This window comes from Heterocephalus glaber, unplaced genomic scaffold (genome assembly GCF_053883595.1).
Source record: "Heterocephalus glaber isolate CG9 unplaced genomic scaffold, H.glaber_assembly_v1.0 deba00000546, whole genome shotgun sequence".
Taxonomy (NCBI): Eukaryota; Metazoa; Chordata; class Mammalia; order Rodentia; family Bathyergidae; genus Heterocephalus; species Heterocephalus glaber.
The window spans coordinates 43353678-43370372 of NW_028258147.1; positions in this window are offsets into that span (position 1 = coordinate 43353678).

The window sequence follows — 16695 nt, forward strand, 5'->3', positions numbered from 1 at the left end:
GCTCCAGGTCTTCCCTAGAAGTGAGCAGGCTTTTGGTTGCAGGGGCTAACAGAGATCATTTACAAGGAAAAATTCTGATGCCAAGGTCCTACTCTCCTCAGCAGCAGCGTGAAGCCTTCTCCTCCGTGGTCTCCAGGGCATCTCATTTAAGAGCCAGCACTCCAAAGACCTCCAAGCCTCTGACTGTGTTTCTGAGCTAGAAATAGCCCTGCACTGCAGCACACACCACTCGGCTCTCCAGAGCTCATGCCCCACTTCTGCTTACTGAAAGACACCCCCAAAATGACTTTAATGCATACAATACAAGGAGAGATTGCTCTCAAGGTGTCACCTTCTTTAAGGGCCTATCACATCTCTAAAGGTAGAGAAAGAGAGGGAGAAAGAGGGAAAAGAGAGCTCGCCATTTTCTTTAATTTCAAAAGGGCAAGAGACAGAGTGAAATACACATCAGTTTCTCAATAAATCATCCTGCCACACTTGCCAAATATGCACAAACATTTGAGAGAGAAGCAGAAAAAATATTTAAAAGGCTTCGTACTATTTGCATGCATTTTCCAAAAGAGTCCTGCTTAGAAGCAGAGCCTAATAAAGGAGAGGAGAAGCTGGTTTCACACAAGATTTAATTCTTTGGGGGAGGGGGGGAGTTAGTGCCATATTTCATATCTACAGGACGCAGGATCCTAATTTTGTACCCCACACTTTCAACATAACTCATCCTGACAATTTTAGAGGTCAATTTTGAAACAACGTCACTATCTTATCTTCTTATGCATCAATAACTTCTTTATATGACCAAAATAAAAGTCACTACACTCTAGGCAATGTTTAAGGGGAGACAGGGAAACAAAATTTTACTGAGCATGTAGCTAGAGTGCACAAGGAGCTTTCCATTCCTTATATAGCTGAATCTTCTCAGTTATGTGAGGCCACTGCCAGGATCCAACCCAGTTTTATAGAGAAGGAAACAAACAAGTCAGTGCATCACTGGCTGGGATGAGTCAAATACAGACCTGGGCATGGATTGACCTGGGCCTCCCTGTAACACAGGAGCTAGACCCCAGGTCTTGAAATGCTTCAGCGCCTCCCAGTGTGATAAATTTGATGATAATTGGGATCCACCAGATGGAGACTTGCTGACAGGCCATCAGTATCTTTGCTTCCAACTCCAGTTTGTCTTTCTAGGCCCAAATTCAAACATAGCTACTTTGAAAATTCTTCCATTTACTACATCCCTCCCACCCCAGTGAGGGCTTTCTGCAGCTGCATCTTCATTCTTGGCTCATGGCTAACACGGCACATGGAGTCTACAATGTTTTATATAAAGAGCTTTATGTGTCTGTCTCCCTTGATAGACAACAAGCTTTCCGAGTGCAGTGGGTATGTCTCACTCACCATTTGTCCTGGTGCTAGGCATGGAGATGCTCAGGATGTTCTTGAATTCATGGGTTATTATTATATTGAAGATCTCTCAGCCACAGTTAATGCCAGAATCCTTCTCAAGGTCTCAGAAAGTGCTTCATTACACTTAACAATTATAAAAAGTTTTTCTTTATCAGAAAAGATGAACAAGAATGACTATATGAAACTTTAAAATTTCTAGATGGCAAAAGACATATAAATAAAATTTAAAAGGAAGCAACAAAGTGGAAGAAAAAGTTTATACAGCAACCCCAAAGATTAAATCTTAATATAAAAATAATTTCTGCAAATCAATATTAAATGATTCATAGCACTGTAGATAAATAAAGGAATAAAGATCATGAGTAGATAGTTCTCAGAAAAGCAAATACAAATGACTAAAATGCAAAAAATATCATGACTTATAATTAAAGAAATATTGATGCCTATCAATGTAGCTATATTAGTTAGCTTCTCATCACTGTAACCAAATACCTGATATGCACAACTTAAAGAAGAAAAGATTTATTTTGACTCATAGTTTCAGTGATTTTAGTCCATGGTTGGTTGCTCCATGGCAGATAGATCATTTCAGAAAGGCCTAGCAGAGGGCAGCTGCTCAACCAGTGATATGCCGGAAGCAGAGAGCAGGGAATACATCAGAGAGGAAGGGTCTGGGGACCAGATATAGTTCCCAAGGTCACATTGCCCCAACCCACCCAGACATATCCAGAAATCTCCTAGGTTTCTTTCAAGCCAATAAAGTTGACAATCAAGATTAGCCATTATAATAGGAAAGATTTTTAAAGTGAAGTTTACTCACTCCTGTGCTAACATAGAGGAATAAAAATCATACAGTGTTGACAGAAGTACACATCAACATGACCTTCCTAAAGGGTAACTTGTTGATATTCATCAAATTTTGAATTTACACTCTCTTAAATTCCATGATTCAAACTTTAGAACACATACTACATAAATATGACAGGCACACATACATAAAGATTTATGTACAAAGATATTCTCTGCAATATCATTTAAAATGAAAAAATTATAACAAAGACTAAATATTAATAGTTGAATGATAAAATAAATTTTACAAATTTATTAGGGCTTTTTAAATGTATTAATCATGTGTATGTGGTATAGCAGGAAAAAGTAAATTGCTGAACAATTGCTGTCAATTCAATTTTGAGGTAAAAACATGCATATTTGTGGAATTTAAAGCACTGCAAAAGTCTTAGGATTATATACACAATACTCCAAGCTATTTATAGTATTTATTTTTGGAACTAAAAATTGAGTAAACAGAAAAAAACCTTTTCCTTTTAACTCTCTATATATCTCTACATTAAAATCCATTTCTATTGCTTTTTAATCAAAACAGTATAGAAGCCAGTGCACATGCCTGTCATTCCAGCTACTTGGAAGGCTGAGGTAACCAGTCACAAATTTGAGGCCAGCCTGAATGACTTAGTGAGAGCCTGTCTAAAAATAAAGAAATACAAAAGGGTTGGGGATGTAGCTCAGTGATAGTATGCCCCTTGGTACAGTCCCCTGTACTACATGAATAAATAAATAAGCAGAAGTCTTTTTAAAAATAATTCTGCCATATCTTTCTCTAGTACCTTGCCATTCATTTCCAGAATGGAGAGAAAAAGAGAGAGACAGAGAGGAGAGAGGAGAGAGGAGAGAGGGAGAGAGAGAGAGAGGGAGAGAGGGAGAATTCAGAGAGACAGAGACAGAGAGAGAGAAGAATCCGGAGAAAGAGAGAGAGACAGAGACAGAAACAGACAGAAACAGGCAGAGACAGAGACAGAGAAAGAGAGAGACTAGAATCCATCAGAATCCAGCTCCCACCATGCTACATTCCTAGGAATTTCATCACCAACAACCTCTTCGCTTTACGCCAAACATGGGAACTGCATAATTTGATAATTGCTTGACCAAGTTTCTGTTTTATAGAAGTCCTTGGTGTTCAGCTTATAAAGTGAAATGACGAAGGCTGTTTCTTGGAGGAACTTGCAGTGTAACAGGGAGGCCAACAATAGGTACACACAGTTATATAACCAACAGTGAAGGATGGTGCATGTTGCAACACAGGCCTACAAGAACGAGCAACTGGGCCATCCTGAAAAAGATGAGGGGTCTTCACAGAGGGAACTTGTTCAACTGAGAACAAGACAATGAGCAGAATGTTTTAAGGTCATCAAATATGTAATTTTAAAGAAATTTTATGAATTTAAAAATAAAATTCAGATTTGAATACAAGCATAAAAGAATTTAACATGAAAGTAGCTTATCCAGTTACTGTAAATACAAAGAGAAGCAGTGAGAGATGACATCCAAGATCTCTTCCATCCTTAAAAATGTGCATTATGAGACTATGATCAAGGATACACAAAATAATAAGTGCCTGTGAGGATGTAAAGGAAAGGAACCCTTCCACATTGCTGGTGGAAATATAAATTAGTATAATCACTATGGAAATCAAATAACTAAAAGTACAACTACCATATGATCCAGCTACACCATTTCCTGGTATATACCTTAAGAAAAAAAATTCAACATACTAGATATCTGCTAGATTCACCACAGAGACATCTGCATATTCATGTAAATTGCAGCACATTTCACAATAGACTAGATGTGGAGCCAGCATAAGTACCTATCAACAGATGAGTGGATAGAAAATTGTGGTGTGTAAATACAATGGAGCCATGCGAAGTACAAGATTATGTCATCTTTCAAATGGAACTGAAGATCATCATGTTAAGAAAAAGAAGCCAGAATCAGAAGGACAAGTATCATGTTTTCCTTAATACGAAGGATCTAAAAATAAAAAATGAAAAAAATGATGACATAAAAGTAGAAGAAAGGCTATCACACAAGAAGAAGGCAATCAGGTGAGGAGGATATAGGGAGATCAATGGTGGCATGGGCATGACCAAACTATATGTTCATGTATGAAAATGCAACATGATATTTTATAAAATTAATATGTGCTAATAATATATATATTTAAAAAGTTCTTTCTGATCACTCAAAATACCAGTGAGCACCTGTAGTATAGATCTGAATTGAATATGAGAGTAGAATAATAAAATAATGTCTCATACTACTAACCCTTATGAAACATACAACTTCAGAAAAGAAATCCAAAAAATGCAGGTAAAAATATGTTCACAAAAGTGCTCAGCCTAGAAGGCCATTTGAAATTTTTATCTATCTATATTACATAACTAAGCACTCACTTACATGGCATAGACTCCAGAGATGATGATCATAAATGACACAAGCAAAAATCAAGATACACCCTTCAGAATTATAAGCTGATGTATAAAATGTAAATATTCAGCCATATTAGTAACATCATTAATGAATCTTATTTTTGAAAGTAATCAAGTTCTATGAAATCTAAATTATAGAAAAACTATATCTGAACTAATAAGACACATATTTATTTTAAATGTCAGTCATGAAGCTAAAGTAAGAGACATGTAGGATTTGGTAGTGGAAGAGATGAGGAAGAACATTAGAGATAAGAAGACCACAAGGGTTGTGGGATTCTCTTCTATTTGGAAAGATGTAAAGATCTGACACTGTTCTCATTACTCTTGCTGACTAGCCATCAAATACCCGGGGGTGGACAAAATTTCTTTTTGAACATCATTGTAGAAGCCCTGGAAGGAAGTTCATTTGGTGGCTTAGGAAGACCGAAGGATGTAAAAGCCCACCAGAAACCAAGAGCTTCCACAGACCACACATTTGGAAGCTCTGGACTGTTGCCTGTACTGAGTCTAAGCTATATACTACCTGTTTTAGAAAGAAAACAGAAGTAGGAGATAGTAGCATTTACAAAAGTCCTAGAGAAGTTCTGAGGTCAGCTTATGGGGCAAATCAAAGGTGATATCAGAAACTAGATGTCTGTAAGAGGCAGTGGGGAAAATGTCTGGGGGAGGCGGGAAGGGAAGAAAACCAGCTCTTGTTAAGTTTACAGCCAATTAACATTTGCCATTCTGCAGGCTCCAGTGTTTAGCAAAGTCTTCTCAATATTAAAGGCAGTTCTCTGAACAATGAAGGCCTTTTTGTCTGCAGCTCACAGCTGTCAGAGATCATTTCACTCCCTATATATTTCCCAAAAGTGATGCCTTTAATAGGCAGAATAAACACTGGGATCCACACAGCAGCCTGACTCAGTGCAGGATGTGGGGCAGGGCATTCATCCATCAGGACCTGGAGAACAGACTGAGAAAACCCAGAAAAGGATGGAGGAAAGAAGGGGCTGAGGATGTTGGAGGGAGGGCAGGAGGGATTCAACTTCTGCCACAGACACTGAAAATGCATTCATTGAAACTTCAGTTACCTTCTTTTTTGTTCATTTAACTTTAAATGGAAACAAAAACATAAAAATTGCATGTATTTGTGGGGTACCAGGTGATGTTTCAATTTATGTATACATTGCGTGTGAGATTGGGTTAAGCATACACATCTCCTCAAATATTTATCATTTCAGTATGGTTAAAACTTTCAAAGCCCTTTCTTCTGATTTTTTGAAACAGAACGTTACCCTAGGTCCAGTTCCCCACTGTGCAAAGCACAGAGCCAGGGCCTCTCGCTGGCCTCACTGGGGCTCAGCCCGCCTCTGCACCCCACCCCCATCCCCTGAGCTTCAGAGACAACCGTGCACTCTGATTCCCAGAGCCCAGTCCCTCTGAAATAGGTCCTTTCTATTTGAATCCACGTCCAGCCTTAAAAGAACAAGTTAAATCTCTCAGGTCACACCTAACACATGGTACTAAGCATTAGGAATTCAGCCAGAGCCCTTGTTACCTCAAAATAGTTCATATTTAATTTTCAACTTGTTTTTCGTCTTTTACAACAGATCTAGGTATCACATATAACACGCACTAATTTTTCTGTTTCTCTGAATACTCTCAATGGCTTTATTGTTCTCCAAGAAAACTAAAAGAAGTGGTGTGATGTTCCTCCCTCTGGGGTAAAATTCTGTATTGGAAATATAAATCTAATGCAGCTATTAAAGAGAAGGAAAATTTAAGGAAAAGTTCACACTTCTAATTAAACAAGTGTAACCTGCAAGATAAAATGTTTTGGGACCTCAACAGTGTCTGGGAAAACATAATCTTAAAATTCTTCCTTTCAAAAGAGTTGTGGGCAATAGTAAAGTGGTCTTCATGGCATAATATTAAGTAAAATTTCAAGTGCCTTCAAGAATTTTAAATGTGGGGTTGGCCTGCTGCAGACAGGCAGGTCTGCGGACGCCCTACGGAGATGGTGAGTCACACAGAACATGCCGAATCAGCCCATGCCCCAGCAGCAATCCACTAGACACTCCCACCCTCCCTGATCCTCTGTACAGCCACCTGGTTCCACACTACAAAGACGCAGAGGACACCAGACCACCAGGCGACGGTACTGGGTCCCACCACTCCTGGCCCAGAGGTAGGAGGTTCTGAGCCTTCATCCTACTGCTCCTGGTCCAGAGGAAGGGGCTTCTGGGCCACCATCCCTACCGCCACTCCCGGCCCCTGTCCCACCTCTCCCAAATCAGAGGAGGTGATCCTCATGGGCATCAACAGCACCCCAACAGCCCCCAAATCAAAATGAGAAAACACACAAATAAGTCTCAAAAACAGACTTCCAGATCACCTACAACACACCCAAAGGGAAATGAGATGGAACACTCTGATACTCAAACACCTGGACCCACTGCACTGGCAAAAAAAGGCGATCTGGAAAAAATGAAATCAGAAATAATTTCTCAGATAACAAGAGAGATTGTGCTCTTAGTGCAAGACATGATTAATAAATCTGGAGAGGAGCTCAGAAACATGATGGAATCCCACCACAGGAAACAAATGGAATCCATAAAACAGATGCAAATAGATTTCCAGAGATGAAAAACTCCACTGAAAGTCTACACAGCAGAATGAGCCAATGTGAGGACAGAATTTCAGATATAGAATATAAGATTGCAATTAGTGACCAAGAAAAGAAAAATTGCTTCAAAATTACAAGGGAAGATGAGAAATCAATCCAGCAGCTGCTAGGTGGTGCAAAGAAAAATAACATAAGACTGATTGGAAACAATGAAGAAACAGGAGAGAGTGCAGATGACATAAAAGATCTCTTTACAGAAATAATGGCAAAAAACTTCCCAAGCAGGGGAAAAGAACTTGACATACAGATAAGTGAGGCATATAGGACTCCAAATAGCCTTGATCAAAAATAATCTACACATAGGTGTATAATTGTTAAGATTCCAGAAACTCAACAGAAGAACAAAGTTCTTCAAGCAGTTAGAGAAAAGAAACAAATCACATACAAAGAAAAGCCCATCAGAATCACAACAGACTTCTCAACACAAACCATCAAGGCAACAAGAGCTTGAAGTGACATATTCCAAGCCCTAAAAGAAAACAGCCTCCAACCCAGATTGATGTACCCTGCAAAATGATCTTTGAAAATTGATGGAGAAATAAGATACTTTCATGACAAAGAGGACCTTAGGAACTTCATGAATACCAAACCAGCACTCCAAAAAATTTTACACAATATCCAGGAACAGACATTAAGGCTCACAACCCCAGGAATCAAAGCAGAATGAACCCATCTGGCATGACAAGAAATTAAATGTAGAGGAGGAGAACCCAACAAAAAGAAAAAGTCATGGCAATGACAAGTCAATACATTTCAGTTATAATCATCAACATTAATGGTCTCAATTCACCAATCAAAAGAAACAGACTGGCAGAATGGGTCAAGAAGCAAAATCCAACAATATGCTGCATACAAGAAACACACCTAACTCAAAAGGAAACTCATAGACTGAAAGTTAAAGGGTGGAAAACAATACGCCGTCTGACAGGAACCTGAAAAAAAGCAGGAGTAGCTACCCTCTTTGCAGATCAAATAGATTTCAAACCAACACTGATTCAGGAGAAGAAGAAGGACACTACATCCTTGTAAAGGGAACAATCCAAGAGGAAGAGATGACAATCATAAATATCTATGCACCAAACACTAGTGCACCCAACTATATAAAACAAATACTAATGGACATGAAAAATCATATATACAGTAATACAATTGCAGTGGGTGACCACAACACCCCACTGTCACAAATAGATAGATCAACTAGACAAAAAGTAAGTAATGAAACCCTAGAACTAAATTGAACTCTTGAACAAATGAACTTAATAGATGTTTACAGAGTCTTCCACCCCACAAAATCAGAATACACATTCTTCTCAGCTGCACATGGGTCATTCTCAAAAATAGACCACATACTCACACACAGAACATGATTAAATAAGTGCAAAGGAATTGAAGTTATACCCTGTATATATCAGATCATAGTGTGGTGAAATTGGAGATCCATAGCAAAAGAAACTGGAAATATTTCATAAACATGTGGAAATTGAACAACACACTTCTGAATAACTAATGGGTCACAGAGGACATTAAAGAAGAAATCAGACAGTTCCTTCAATTAAATGACAATGACAATACAACATATCAGAATCTATGGGACACAATGAAAGCAGTCTCAAGAGGAAAATTCATAGCAGTGAATATGCATATTAGGAAAACAGAATGAGCCCAATTAAACAACCTGATGCTGCACCTCAAGCTTTTAGAAAAAGAAGAACAGGACAACCCCAAAGCTCATACAAGGGAGGAAAGTATAAAGATCAGAGGAGAAATCAATGCCATGGAGACTAAGAGAACAATACAAAAAAATCAATGAAGCCAAGAGTTGGTTCTTTGAAAGAATCAACAAAATTGACAAACCCTTAGCCAACCTTGTCAGAAAAAGGAAAGAAAAGGCCCAAATCCATGCAATTAGGAATGAAAAGGGTGAAATTACAACAGACCCAGCAGAAATCCAGAGGATCATCAATACCTACTTCCAGAACCTATATGCCAATAAGATGGACAACACAGAAGAAATGGACAGATTCCTAAGTACATATGAATTACCAAAGTTGAACGAAGAAGACCTAAAAATTCTGAACAACCCAATATCAACCAATGAAATTGAAAATGTAATTAAAAACTTATCAACTAAGAAAAGCCCGGGCCCTGATGGCTTCACTGCTGTATTCTACAAGACATTTAGAGAGGAACTGCTGCCACTACTGTTTAAACTCTTCAATGAAATTGAAAGGGAAGCAATACTCCCAAATTCATTCCTGGAAGCAAGCATCACCTTGATCCCCAAAGCAGAGAAAGACCCAACTGAGAAAGAGAACTATAGGCCAATATCTCTATGAACATAGATGCAAAAATCCTTAATAAGATAATGGCAAACAGAATGCAGAAGTTCATCAAGAAGATCATATACCCTGATCAAGAGGGATTCATCCCAGGGATGCAGGGATGGTTCAATATACGCAAATCTGTCAATGTAATACTCGATATCAATACAGCCAAGGACAAAAACCATATGACTATCTACATAGACACGGAAAAAGGATTTGACAAAATCCAACATGCATTTATGATATAAACCCTTAAAAAAATTGGAATAGATTGTCTCTACCTAAAACTGATAGAAGGCTTCTATGAAAAACCAACAGCCAATATCATACTAAATGGTCAAAAACTGAAATCCTTCACACTAAAATCAGGAACAAGACAAGGATGTCCACTATCACCACTCTTGTTCAATATAGTTCTGGTAACATTAGCTAAAGCAATTAGACAAGAGAAAGAAATAAAAGTAATAAAGATAGGAAATGAAGAAGTCAACTTGTCATTATTTGCAGATGACATGATACTCTACATACAAGACCCAAAAAAACTCCATGAAAAGTCTTCTAGACTTACTAACCAAATTCAGTAAAGTAGCCAGATACAAAGTCAACATACAAAAATCAATATCTTTCCTGTAAATGAACAACAGACTCACTGAGCGAGAAATGGGCAAACAACTCCTTTCACAATAGCATCCAAAAAACTGAAATACCCAGGAATCAACCTAAGGAAAGAAATCAAAGACCTCTTCTCTGAAAACCATGGCACTCTGAAAAGAGATTTTGAAGATGATATCAGAAAATGGACAGATATCCCCTGCTCCTGGGTAGGAAGGATTAATATAGTGAAAATGGCCATACTTCCAAAACTGCTATATAGATTTAATGCAATTCCAATTGAGATCCCAGCAGCATAGTTCATGGACTTTGAGAAAACAATCCAAAAACTCATTTGGAACAAGGAGAGACCCAGAATAACAAAAGCAATTCTAGGTAACAGAGACATGGCAGGGGGTATCACAATCCCCAACCTGCAACTATACTACAAAGCTACTGTGATAAAAACAGCATGGTACTGACAAAGAAACAGACCTGAGGACCAGTGGAACAGATTAGAAGATGCACAAACAATGCCAGACACACTCAGCCATCTCATCTTTGATAAAGGAGCCAAATACCCTCACTGGAGGAAAGATAACCTCTCTCTTTTTTTTTTTTTTTTGAAAGATAGCCTCTTTAATAAATGGTGCTGGAAAAATTGGCTTTCACCTTGCCAAAGATTAAAACTAGACCTATATCTTGCACCATGCACTCAACTAAAATCAAAATGGATTAAAGATGTAAATATTAAAATAGAAATGCTGAACAAGTTGGAACAGAGTTTAGGTAGAACTCTTGAAGACATTGATGCAGGAAAAGATTTTATGAACAAAATCTCAGTTGCCCGTGAACTAGCACAATCAACAAGTGGGATCTCTTCTTATTAAAAGGCTTCTGCACAGCAAGAGAAACCACCAGCAGTGTGAAGAGACAACACACAATGTGGGAAAAAAATCTTCACCTGCTTTTCCTCAGATAAAGGTCTCCTATCCAGAATCTATAAAGAACTTAAAAAATCAGACCTTCCAAATTTAAAGACCCAATCTGAAAATGGGCATCTGAAATGAACAGACATTTCTCAGACAAAGAAGTAGAAATAGCAAATAAATACATGAAAAATGTTCAACATCACTGGTCATTGGAGAGATGCAAATGAAAACAATGCTGAGATTCCACTTCACTCCAGAAAGAATGGCTTCCATCATGAAATCAACCAATAACAAATGCTGGTGGGGCTGTGGGGAAAGAGGAACCCTGCTCCACTGCTGGTGGGAGTGTAGACTAGTGCAACCACTGTGGAAATCCACATGGAGATACCTCAAAGAACTAGGACTGGAAGTCCCATTTGACCAAGCTATTCTCCTGCTGGGGATCTTCCCCAAAGAATTAAAAGAATCATACCACAGTGATATATGTGCACCCATGTTCATAGCAGCACAGTTTGTGATAGCTATAACTTGGAAACAGCCCAAATGCCCATCAACTGGAGACTGGATAAAGAAAATGTGGTGTTTTTATAAAATGGAGTACTACTCAGCCATAAAAAATGAGAAATTAGAGACATTTATAGCTAAGTGGATGCACATTGAGGCGATACTCTTAAGTGAAATAAATAGGACACACATTATAAATACCAAATAATTTCTCTGGTGTGAGAAACTGAAAGTGTAAATAAGGACTAAATGTATAATAGGTAATGTGAAATAGGAAGAAAAGGGGCAAAGGGGAAGGAAGTGGGAGAGCTAGGGGAAAGGATAGAAGGGAATGGGATTAATATGAGAAAATGGAAAAATAGGAACAAAATCTTTGTGAATAGGGAGGAATGGAGGGGTTGAAGGGAGGGCTGGGCAATGGTGAAAAATAAGAACCAAGAGAGATTATGTAAAGGTGCAAATTTCCAATGATGAATGTCATTATATTGTATACCTAAAATGTACCAATGATTAGAATGTATAATCGATAATGCAAAATAGGAAGAAAAGGTCCAAAGGGGTAGGGGTAGTGGGAGGGGCAGGGGAAAGGAAAGCAGGGAAAGAAAAAATGATGAGAAATGGAAAAAATGGAAATAAAGTCTTTGTAAATAGGGAAGGGTCAAGGGCATGAAGGGAGGGCTAGGAATGGGGAAAAAATAAGAACCAAGATGCATTATATGAAGGTCCAATTCCCAATGAGAAATGTAATTGTGTTGTATACCTAAAATGTACCAATAAAACAATTTAACAACAACAACAAAAAAAGAGTTTTAAATGTGACCTGAAAAACAGCTAACTTTATGAACTTAATTCACAGGAGTGTCATCTAACTTCATCTTCTTAAGTAATGTCTGTGTTTTACTGAAGCATAGAAAAGTCGGCAATACAGAAAACTTCTAAGAAATAACTCACTTCAGATCTTGCAACCCCCAAATACGCAATGTTAAGAGAGGACACAGATAAAAAAATAGAGGAGCTGAGGAACATGATGGAATCCCAACATAGGAAACAAATGGAATCCATAAAACAGATGCAAAAAGATTTCCAAGAGACTAGAAACTCAATTGAAATTTTACACAGAAGAATGAGCCATTGTGAGGACAGAATTTCAGATATAGAAGGTAAGATTGCAATTAGTGACCATAAAAAGAAAAATTTCTTTAAAATACTAAGGGACCATGGGAATTCAATCCAGCAGCTGCTAGATGATGCAAAGAAGAGTAACATAAGAGAGATTGGAATCAATGAAGGAACAGGAGAGAGTGTAGATGACATAAAAAAACTGTTCAAAGAAGTGATGGCAGAAAACTTTCCAAGCAATGGAAAAGAACTTGACATACAGATTAAGTGAGGCATATAGGACTCCAACTAGCGTTGATCAAAAAAAACTACACATAGGCATATAATAGTTAAGATTCCAGAAACCCAAAGGAAAAACCAAATTCTGCAAGCAGTTAGAGAAAAGAAACAAATTACATACAAAGGAAAGTCCATCAGAATCACAGCAGACTTCTCAACACAAACCCTCAAGACAAGAAGAGCTAGGAGTGACATATTTCAAGCCCTAAAGGTAAACAACCTCCAACCCAGATTGATGTACCCTGCAAAACTATCTTTCAAAATTGATGGAGAAATATGATACTTTCATGACAAACAGCACCTGAGGAACTTCATGAATATGAAACCAGCACTCCAAAAACTTTTAGACAATATCCTAGGAAAAGACAATGAGGATCACACCCCCAGGAGCACAGTAGAATGAATCCATCAGGCATGAAAAGAAGTTAAATGCAAAGGGGGAGAATCCATCAAAAAGAAAAAGTAATGACAATGGTAAGTCAATACGTGTCAATTATAACCGTCAATGTTAGTGGTCTCAATTCACCAGTCAAAAGAAATAGAGGGGCAGAATGGGTGGCAAAGCAAGGTCCAACAATATGCTGCATACAAGAAACACACTTAATTCAAAAAGAAACTCAAAGGCTGAAAGTTAAAGGGTGGAAATCAATACTCCATGGGACAGGAACCCTAATAAAGGAAGAGGTAGTTATCCTCATTGCAGATCAAGTGGATTTCAAATCAACACTGATTAAGAGACACGAAGAAGGACACTACATCTTTGTAAAGGGAACAATCCAAGGGGAAGAGATGACAATCATAAACATATATGCACTGAACACTAGTGCACTCAACTATATAAAACAAATACTAATGGACATGAAAAATCAAATAAGCACAAATACAATAGTAGTGGGGGATCTCAATACCCCACTGTCACAAACAGATAGATCAACTAGACAAAAAATAAGCAATAAAATACTATAACTCAATCAAACTCTTGAACAAATGAACTTAACAGATGTTTACAGAGTGTTCCACCCCACAAAATCAGAGCAAACATTCTTTTCAGCTGCACACAGGATGTTCTCCAAAATAGATCACATACTAATTGAACATGTTTAATTTTAAGTAAGTGCAAAGGAATTCAAGTTATCACCTGTATATTATCAGACCATAGCATGAAGAAATTGGAGATCAATAACAAAAGAAATCACAAGAATTTCATAAATACATGGAAATTGAACAACATACTTCTGTATAACTAATGGGTCACAGAGGAAATTAAAGAAGAAATCAGAGAGCTCCTACAATTAAATGATAATGATAATACAACATACAAGAATCTATGGGACACAATGAAAGCAGTCTTATGAGGGAAATTCATAGCAGTGAACACTAATATTAGGAAAACAGAGTGAGCCCAGTGAAACAACCTGATGCTGAACCTCAAACTTCTAGAAAAAGAAAAGCAGGACAAACCCAAAGCTCATACAAGGGAGGAAATTATAAAGATTAGAGAAGAAATCAATGCAATGGAGACTAAGAGAATGATACAAAAAAAAATCAATGAAGCCAAGAGTTGATTCTTCAAAAGAATCAACAAAATTGGAAAACTCTTAGACAACCTTATTAGAAAAAGGAAAGAAAAGGCCCAAATCCATGCTTTTAGGAATGAAAAGGTTGAAATTATAATGGACCCAGCAGAAATCCACAGTATCATCAATATCTACTTTGAGAACCTATAGGCCAGCAAGATGGAAAACAGAAGAAATGGACAGATTCCTAGAAAAGCATGAATTACCAAAGTTGAACGAAGAAGACCTAAAAATTCTAAACAACCCAACATCAATCAATGAAATCAAAAACGTAATTAAAAACTTACCAACTAAGAAAGGCCTGGGTCCTGATGGCTTCACTGCTGAATTCTACACGATATTTAGAGAGGAACTGCTGCCACCACTGTTTAAATTCTTCAATGAAATTGAAAGGGGGTTCTGCCTGCACCCCTTCTCCCAGTGACCAGCTTTGCCACGTGGGCACCTGAAGCACTGCTTCCCAACCCCCACCCCTGTCTCTGGCTTCCTGACTGTGCAGGTACCTGGTTCCACACTACAGAGGCACAGGGGGTCATAAAGGTCATTGTCCTGAGCTCCAGAAGATATATCAGAAGTGAACAACAGAAAGAGGGTCTGTCTCAGGCTCCTTGATGAAAATTGAAGCCCACTGGAAAGTGAAGAGTATCTCTGCGAAAAAGGCACATGAGACCACCGTACTTGGTAAGTTGGAGGGATCATCACCTTCCATCAAAACCTGGAGTATCTTCAGGGGAAGGGCAGCTGGAATCTGCAGTAGAACATTGCAGAGTTCAACCCTGCAGGAGGACAGAGAGCTCAGCTTGGGACTTGCAGCCAGAAATCTGCCTGAATCTCATGGGTCTGCTACTGGCTTGCTGAGACTCATTGACTTATATCTGCACACTGGTGCATATGCTGTCTATTGTGACAGCAGAGACATACCCTGAAGGAGGACCTTCATTTTTATTCTTTGTTATTTTAAAATTATTTTTTGCTCTATTTTTAATTTTTTTCTACTCTTCTCAAATTTTTCTCTTTTTTTTCTTTTCTCTTTTCTTTCTCTCTACCTCTCTCTCATTCTCTTGCTGTCCCACGTTGTTCTTCATCTCCCCTTTTGTTCCTGTTCTAGCCCTAATTCAGATTTTGTGTTTCTTTTTCCTTCTCTCAATTGTCATTAGTTTTAAAGGAAAGTAAATACAGTTTCTAGCCTCCCTATTGCTCTTAGGTAGTTCTGTTCTCATCTTTGTTCTTTCATTCTGTCTTTTCCTCTTGTCTTCAAAAGTTTTGTAGAGTTTGCATGATCTTCCTGTGTCTTCTAGCCTCACTGCTAACCTTCCCTATCCTTCTACCTATCTATCCCTCTCACTGCATCTCATTCTAACCTCCCATCCTGAAGGGTAAAGTTGCTATATTGAAGAGTTTTTTCACTATAAATATATGTTGGGCTTGTCCTCAATTTGGACTTGATTCACAGTTAAAGGTGAGAGATTAATAACTACCACAAACTGTCATTTTCTAAGCTGTGCTTGATGCTATGGTGTTGCTGATTGTATCACTTGGGTTAAGGTGTTGTGATTGATCTAATCAGTTGTCCTTACTGATAAATGAAAAAGAGACAGCCTCAGAGTCATTAGGGATTCAAAACCTAAAGACCAAATATATCTGGAAGACATCCCTGAGAAGCAATCATTCCATAGGGATTCTAAATAAAAGCAAAAAAGATACTTACAATAAGCAATTTCAAAGTACCAACACAGGAATTAAACCAAGGAGAATACCAAAAACAAAAAAGAGAAGACATTTAAGCAAGGCACAAACCCTGAATTCCACCCCACCAAAGGCAAATTCTGGGGGAAACCAGGTAGGAAAGTCTGGTAATCAACCACCTGGACACCCTGAACTGATAGGGCAGGAAGTAACAAAACAGGTGAAAGAAGCCCTAGAAAAATTCAAAACAGAAATAATTTCACAGATACAGAGATGGTGAGCAGAGTGAGAGACATGGCTAGAGGATCTAGAAAAGAAACAGAT